At 49.8% G+C, this 8,408-nt stretch overlaps 1 long non-coding RNA gene across 5 annotated transcripts; it reads left to right on the top strand.

Moving 5' to 3' along the window:
* The first annotated feature begins 2,509 nt into the window (after window positions 1-2,509).
* LOC127920463 (uncharacterized) lies at window positions 2,510-5,559 on the top strand. Of its 5 annotated transcripts, XR_008106307.1 has the most exons (10): window positions 2,510-2,565; window positions 2,601-2,641; window positions 2,924-3,005; window positions 3,047-3,169; window positions 3,334-3,456; window positions 3,495-3,658; window positions 3,700-3,740; window positions 3,782-3,904; window positions 3,947-4,274; window positions 4,483-5,559. It is a non-coding gene; the product is annotated as an uncharacterized LOC127920463 (long non-coding RNA). The 5 variants fall into 5 exon arrangements; XR_008106311.1 differs by lacking the exon at window positions 3,047-3,169 and having other exon boundaries at window positions 3,416-3,456; window positions 3,495-3,904; XR_008106309.1 differs by lacking the exon at window positions 3,047-3,169 and having other exon boundaries at window positions 3,375-3,456; window positions 3,495-3,904.
* Window positions 5,560-8,408: the final 2,849 nt, after the last annotated feature.

Here is an 8,408-nt window from a genome sequence, read left to right as displayed (position 1 = left end):
CAAGCTACTGTCTCTCCTCACTGCTGTCTGTCTGGTCTACAAGCTACTGTCTCTCCTCACTGCTGTCTCTCTGGTGTACAAGCTACTGTCTCTCCTCACTGCTGTCTGTCTGGTCTACAAGCTACTGTCTCTCCTCACTGTTGTCTCTCTGGTGTACAAGCTACTGTCTCTCCTCACTGCTGTCTCTCTGGTGTACAAGCTACTGTCTCTCCTCACTGCTGTCTGTCTGGTCTACAAGCAATTGTCTCTCCTCACTGCTGTCTGTCTGGTCTACAAGCTACTGTCTCTCCTCACTGCTGTCTGTCTGGTCTACAAGCTACTGTCTCTCCTCACTGCTGTCTGTCTGGTCTACAAGCTACTGTCTCTCCTCACTGCTGTCTCTCTGGTCTACAAGCTACTGTCTCTCCTCACTGCTGTCTCTCTGGTGTACAAGCTACTGTCTCTCCTCACTGCTGTCTGTCTGGTCTACAAGCTACTGTCTCTCCTCACTGCTGTCTCTCTGGTGTACAAGCTACTGTCTCTCCTCACTGCTGTCTCTCTGGTGTACAAGCTACTGTCTCTCCTCACTGCTGTCTCTCTGGTGTACAAGCTACTGTCTCTCCTCACTGCTGTCTCTCTGGTGTACAAGCTACTGTCTCTCCTCACTGCTGTCTCTCTGGTGTACAAGCTACTGTCTCTCCTCACTGCTGTCTGTCTGGTCTACAAGCTACTGTCTCTCCTCACTGCTGTCTGTCTGGTCTACAAGCTACTGTCTCTCCTCACTGCTGTCTGTCTGGTCTACAAGCTACTGTCTCTCCTCACTGCTGTCTGTCTGGTCTACAAGCTACTGTCTCTCCTCACTGCTGTCTCTCTGGTGTACAAGCTACTGTCTCTCCTCACTGCTGTCTGTCTGGTCTACAAGCTACTGTCTCTCCTCACTGCTGTCTGTCTGGTCTACAAGCTACTGTCTCTCCTCACTGCTGTCTGTCTGGTCTACAAGCTACTGTCTCTCCTCACTGCTGTCTGTCTGGTCTACAAGCTACTGTCTCTCCTCACTGCTGTCTGTCTGGTCTACAAGCTACTGTCTCTCCTCACTGCTGTCTGTCTGGTCTACAAGCTACTGTCTCTCCTCACTGCTGTCTGTCTGGTCTACAAGCTACTGTCTCTCCTCACTGCTGTCTCTCTGGTGTACAAGCTACTGTCTCTCCTCACTGCTGTCTGTCTGGTCTACAAGCTACTGTCTCTCCTCACTGCTGTCTCTCTGGTGTACAAGCTACTGTCTCTCCTCACTGCTGTCTCTCTGGTGTACAAGCTACTGTCTCTCCTCACTGCTGTCTGCCTGGTCTACAAGCTACTGTCTCTCCTCACTGCTGTCTCTCTGGTGTACAAGCTACTGTCTCTCCTCACTGCTGTCTGTCTGGTCTACAAGCTACTGTCTTTCCTCACTGCTGTCTGTCTGGTCTACAAGCTACTGTCTCTCCTCACTGCTGTCTGTCTGGTCTACAAGCTACTGTCTCTCCTCAGTGCTGTCTCTCTGGTGTACAAGCTACTGTCTCTCTGGTGTACAAGCTACTGTCTCTCCTCACTGCTGTCTGCCTGGTCTACAAGCTACTGTCTCTCCTCACTGCTGTCTCTCTGGTGTACAAGCTACTGTCTCTCCTCACTGCTGTCTGTCTGGTCTACAAGCTACTGTCTTTCCTCACTGCTGTCTGTCTGGTCTACAAGCTACTGTCTCTCCTCACTGCTGTCTGTCTGGTCTACAAGCTACTGTCTCTCCTCACTGCTGTCTGTCTGGTCTACAAGCTACTGTCTCTCCTCACTGCTGTCTGTCTGATCTACAAGCGAGTATCAGACTACAGGGACACGAAGTTACAAACATCCGCTAATGCTGTCTGTGTGGTGTGTGTGTGTCTGTCCTGTGTGTGTACAAGCTGTCTGTCCTCACTGCTGTCTGTCTGGTCTACAAGGCTACAGCTGTCTATAGAAGCTCCTCAGGAGGCTGCAGCTCTGGTTATAAGCTACTGTCTCTCCTCACTGCTGTCTGTCTGGTCAGCCAAGCACGCAAACAGGTAACTACTGTCTAACCCTCACTGCTGTCTGTCTGGTCTAACACAGCTACTGGCCTAACCCTCACTGCTGTCTGTCTGGTCTACAAGCTACTGTCTCTCCTCCTGCTGTCTGTCTGGTAACAACACAGCTACACTGTCTCCCTCACGCAAACAGGTAACTACACAGCTACTGGTCCAACCCTCACGCAAACTGTAACAACACAACTACACTGGTCTAACCCTCACGCAAACAGGTAATACCACAACTACACTGGTCTAACCTCACGCAACCAGGTAACAACACAACTACACTGGTCTAACCCTCACGCAACCAGGTAACTACACAGCTACTGTCTCCAACCTCACGCAACCAGGTAACAACACAAGCTACACTGGTCTCAACCTCACGCAAACAGGTAACAACACAAGCTACACTGGTCTAACCCTCACGCAAACAGGTAACAACACAACTACACTGGTCTCCCTCACGCAAACAGGTAACAACACAACTACACTGGTCCAACCCTCACGCAAACAGGTAACAACACAACTGGTCTAACCTCACGCAAACAGGTAACAACACAACTACACTGGTCCAACCCTCACGCAAACAGGTAACAACACAACTACACTGGTCTAACCCTCACGCAACCAGGTAACAACACAACTACACTGGTCTAACCCTCACGCAACCAGGTAACAACACAACTACACTGGTCTAACCTCACGCAACAGGTAACAACACAACTACACTGGTCTAACCCTCACGCAAACAGGTAACAACACAACTACACTGGTCTAACCTCACGCAAACAGGTAACAACAACTACACTGGTCTAACCCTCACGCAAACAGGTAACAACACAACTACACTGGCCCAACCCTCACGCAACCAGGTAACAACACAACTACACTGGCCCAACCCTCACGCAAACAGGTAACAACACAACTACACTGGTCTAACCCTCACGCAAACAGGTATCAACACAACTACACTGGCCCAACCCTCACGCAACCAGGTAACAACACAACTACACTGGTCTAACCCTCACGCAAACAGGTAACAACACAACTACACTGGTCTAACCCTCACGCAACCAGGTAACAACACAACTACACTGGTCTAACCCTCACGCAACCAGGTAACAGGTATTAACACAACTACACTGGTCTAACCCTCACGCAACCAGGTAACAACACAACTACACTGGTCTAACCCTCACTCACATCAACACAACTACACTGGTCCAACCCTCACGCTGTCCAGGTAACACACAACTACACTGGTCTAACCCTCACGCAACAGGTAACAACACAACTACACTGGTCTAACCCTCACGCAACCAGGTAACAACACAACTACACTGGTCTAACCCTCACGCAAACAGGTAACAACACAACTACACTGGTCTAACCCTCACGCAAACAGGTAACACAACTACACTGGTCCAACCCTCACGCAAACAGGTAACAACACAACTACACTGGTCTAACCCTCACGCAAACAGGTAACAACACAACTACACTGGTCTAACCCTCACGCAAACAGGTAACAACACAACTACACTGGTCTAACCCTCACGCAAACAGGTAACAACACAACTACACTGGCCCAACCCTCACGCAAACAGGTAACAACACAACTACACTGGTCCAACCCTCACGCAAACAGGTAACAACACAACTACACTGGTCTAACCCTCACGCAAACAGGTAACAACACAACTACACTGGCCCAACCCTCACGCAAACAGGTAACAACACAACTACACTGGTCCAACCCTCACGCAAACAGGTAACAACACAACTACACTGGTCCAACCCTCACGCAAACAGGTAACAACACAACTACACTGGCCCAACCCTCACGCAAACAGGTAACAACACAACTACACTGGTCTAACCCTCACGCAAACCAGGTAACAACACAACTACACTGGTCTAACCCTCACGCAAACAGGTAACAACACAACTACACTGGTCTAACCCTCACGCAAACAGGTAACAACACAACTACACTGGTCTAACCCTCACGCAAACAGGTAACAACACAACTACACTGGTCTAACCCTCACGCAAACAGGTAACAACACAACTACACTGGTCTAACCCTCACGCAACCAGGTAACAACACAACTACACTGGTCTAACCCTCACGCAAACAGGTATCAACACAACTACACTGGTCTAACCCTCACGCAAACAGGTAACAACACAACTACACTGGTCTAACCCTCACGCAAACAGGTATCAACACAACTACACTGGTCCAACCCTCACGCAACCAGGTAACAACACAACTACACTGGTCTAACCCTCACGCAAACAGGTAACAACACAACTACACTGGTCTAACCTCACGCAAACAGGTAACAACACAACTACACTGGTCCAACCCTCACGCAACCAGGTAACAACACAACTACACTGGTCCAACCCACACGGTAACAAACAGGTAACAACACAACTACACTGGTCTAACCCTCACGCAACCAGGTAACAACACAACTACACTGGTCTAACCCTCACGCAACCAGGTAACAACACAACTACACTGGTCTAACCCTCACGCAAACAGGTAACAACACAACTACACTGGTCTAACCCTCACGCAACCAGGTAACAACACAACTACACTGGTCCAACCCTCATTCAGATTAGAGGTCGACCTACGGCATGGCCGATTAATTAGCTCCGATTTCAAGTTTTCATAACAATCGGTAATCTGCATTTTTGGACGCCGATTCTGGCCGATTTCATTGCAATGGGGCGGCAGGGTAGCCTAGTGGTTAGAGAGTTGGACTCGTAACCGGAAGGTTGCAAGTTCAAATCCCTGAGCTGACAAGGTACAAATCTGTCGTTCTGCCTCTGAACAGGCAGTTAACACACTGTTCCCTGGTAGGCCGTCATTGAAAATAAGCCACCCATTAGATAAAATACGGAACGGTTTAGTATTTCACTGAAATAATAAACGTTTTGTTTTCAAAATGATCGTTTCTGGATTTGACCATATTAATGACCTAAGGCTCGTATTTCTGTGTTTATTATGTTATGATTTGATATTTGATAGAGCAGTCTGACTGAGCAGTGGTAGGCAGCAGCAGGCTCGTAAGTATTCATTCAAACTTTACTGCGTTTGCCAGCAGCTCTTCGCAATGCTTGCTGCACAGCGCTGTTTATGACTTCAAGCCTATCAACTCCAGAGATTAGGCTGGCAATACTATAGTACCTATAAGAACATCCAATAGTCAAAGGTATATGAAATACAAATGGTATAGAGAGAAATAGTCCTATAATAACTACAACCTAAAACTTCTTACCTGGGTGTATTGAAGACTCGTGTTAAAAGGAACCACCAGCTTTCATATGTTCTCATGTTCAGTATCGGTGTTGGAAAATCATAATCGGTCAACCTCTAATTCAGATAAATCAACTCGCTGAATAATCAGGGTCGGAACTAAAGACTGCACAGCCGAGACCAGGACCATTCATCTAGTATCAGGAAGATGTTACAGCCTTCCTCCCTCCCTCTCCCCCCTCCTCCTCTCCCCCTCCTCCCCCTCCTCCTCTCCCTCCCCCTCTCCCTCCCCCTCCCTCCCCCCCTCTCCTCCCTCTTCCCCCTCTCCCCTCCCCCCTCCCTCTCCCCCCCTCCTCCTCCCTCTCCCCCTCCCTCCTCTCCCCTCCCCTCCCCCCCCTCCTCTCCCCCCCCCCTCTATATAACCAAGAGAACGGGTAGTACCCCCTCTATATAACCAAGAGAACGGGTAGTACCCCCTCTATATAACCAAGAGAACGGGTAGTACCCCCTCTATATAACCAAGAGAACGGGTAGTACCCCCTCTATATAACCAAGAGAACGGGTAGTACCCCCTCTATATAACCAAGAGAACGGGTAGTACCCCCTCTATATAACCAAGAGAACGGGTAGTACCCCCTCTATATAACCAAGAGAACGGGTAGTACCCCCTCTATATAACCGAGAGAACGGGTAGTACCCCCTCTATATAACCGAGAGAACGGGTAGTACCCCCTCTATATAACCGAGAGAACGGGTAGTACCCCCTCTATATAACCGAGAGAACGGGTAGTACCCCCTCTGAATAACCGAGAGAACGGGTAGTACCCCTCTGAATAACCGAGAGAACGCCAAAGTTATCAATGAATTGAAACTGACACTTTTATCTACAGAATGGTTCTGTTCTGCTGCTCTCTGGGCCCACTGTTCCCACCCCATTATCTGGCACACATCTCTCTCCTTTCCAAGCTGTAGAGTCCAGTTTTGGGCCATTTTTCCCATAACCCCCCTCTTCCCCAGGGATGAGTCATCATCACTGTAATATGAGACGAGGCAGGCAGGAAAAGCTGCTCTGTCACACACACAGATTACCAGGATGGCGTGACGTCCATGAGCACTGTGTGTGCCTTAGATACTTCTGGCTTCTGGAAGAGAAGGAGTCAAAACATCCTGTAGCTGTCTCTCTCTGGTCTCTCTGGTCTCTCTCTCTCTCCCTCTCTGGTCTCTCTCTCTCTGGTCTCTCTCTCTCTCTGGTCTCTCTCTCTCTCTGGTCTCTCTCTCTGGTCTGTCTCTCTCTCTCTGGTCTCTCTCTCTCTCTGGTCTCTCTCTCTCTCTGGTCTCTCTCTCGCTCTGGTCTGTATCTCTCTCTGGTCTGTCTGTCTGTCTCTCTCGCTCTCTCTCCCTCTCTGGTCTGTCTCTCTCCCTCTCTCTGGTCTGTCTGTCTCTCTCTCTCTCTGGTCTCTCTCTCCCTCTGGTATCTCGCTCTCTCTCTCACTCTCTCTGGTATCTCGCTCTCTCTAACTCCTCTCTCTCTCATACCTCTTATCTCTCTCTCCCCAGCCTGTATGCCCTCTACTCCCAGTGGACATGTCATTGTATTACAGATGACAATATTAGCTTTCCCATCTTTCACCGTCCCAAAATATACATGATCTTTGGCCACATCCCAAATTGCACCCTATCCCCTCCATAGTGAACTACCTTTGGGTCCTGGTCAAAATGAGTTCACTATATAGAGAATAGGCTGCCATTTGGGATACTGCCCTTATCTCCACAAAACTGATAGACACCAGGAAGTGATGCAATGGCTCCAGTGAGGCATTTCCTGTGTCCTGCTGTCCAAACACACTGATCTCTGATAGTGTTCTATGTAGGTCTTTCCATCCTCATCCAACTATTATTTTCTCTTGTTTATCAGCTCCTCTGCTCTTCTGTTTCCTTCTCTCTCTCTCGCTCACTGGTCTCTCTCTCTCTCACTGGTCTCTCTCTCACTGGTCTCTCTCTCTCACTGGTCTCTCTCTCTCACTGGTCTCTCTCTCTCACTGGTCTCTCTCTCACTGGTCTCTCTCTCGCTGGTCTCTCTCTCACTGGTCTCTCTCTCACTGGTCTCTCTCTCACTGGTCTCTCTCTCTCACTGGTCTCTCTCTCTCACTGGTCTCTCTCTCACTGGTCTCTCTCTCACTGGTCTCTCTCTCACTGGTCTCTCTCTCACTGGTCTCTCTCTCTCACTGGTCTCTCGCTCACTGGTCTCTCTCTCACTGGTCTCTCTCTCTCACTGGTCTCTCGCTCACTGGTCTCTCTCGCTCACTGGTCTCTCTCGCTCACTGGTCTCTCTCGCTCACTGGTCTCTCTCGCTCACTGGTCTCTCTCGCTCACTGGTCTCTCTCGCTCACTGGTCTCTCTCTCACACTGGTCTCTCGCTCACACTGGTCTCTCGCTCACTGGTCTCTCTCGCTCACTGGTCTCTCGCTCACTGGTATCTCTCTCACTGGTCTCTCGCTCACTGGTCTCTCGCTCACTGGTCTCTCGCTCACTGGTCTCTCGCTCACTGGTCTCTCTCGCTCACTCACTGGTCTCTCTCTCTCACTCACTGGTCTCTCTCTCTCACTCACTGGTCTCTCTCTCTCACTGGTCTCTCTCTCTCTCACTGGTCTCTCTCTCTCTCACTGGTCTCTCTCTCTCTCACTGGTCTCTCTCTCTCTCACTGGTCTCTCTCTCTCTGGTCTCTCTCTCTCACTCGTCTCTCTCTCTCACTGGTCTCTCTCTCACTGGTCTCTCTCTCTCACTGGTCTCTCTCTCTCTCACTGGTCTCTCTGGTCTCCTCTCACTGGTCTCTCTCGCTCACTGGTCTCTCTCGCTCACTGGTCTCTCTCTCTCACTGGTCTCTCTCTCTCACTGGTCTCTCTCGCTCACTGGTCTCTCGCTCACTGGTCTCTCTCACTGGTCTCTCGCTCACTGGTCTCTCTCTCTCACTGGTCTCTCTCTCTCACTGGTCTCTCTCTCTCACTGGTCTCTCTCGCTCACTGGTCTCTCTCGCTCACTGGTCTCTCTCGCTCACTGGTCTCTCTCGCTCACTGGTCTCTCTC

This window comes from Oncorhynchus keta, unplaced genomic scaffold (genome assembly GCF_023373465.1).
Source record: "Oncorhynchus keta strain PuntledgeMale-10-30-2019 unplaced genomic scaffold, Oket_V2 Un_contig_19568_pilon_pilon, whole genome shotgun sequence".
In the NCBI taxonomy this organism is placed as follows: domain Eukaryota; kingdom Metazoa; phylum Chordata; class Actinopteri; order Salmoniformes; family Salmonidae; genus Oncorhynchus; species Oncorhynchus keta.
Note: the sequence above shows the minus strand (reverse complement) of the source record. Positions and strands in the feature narration are given on the sequence as shown.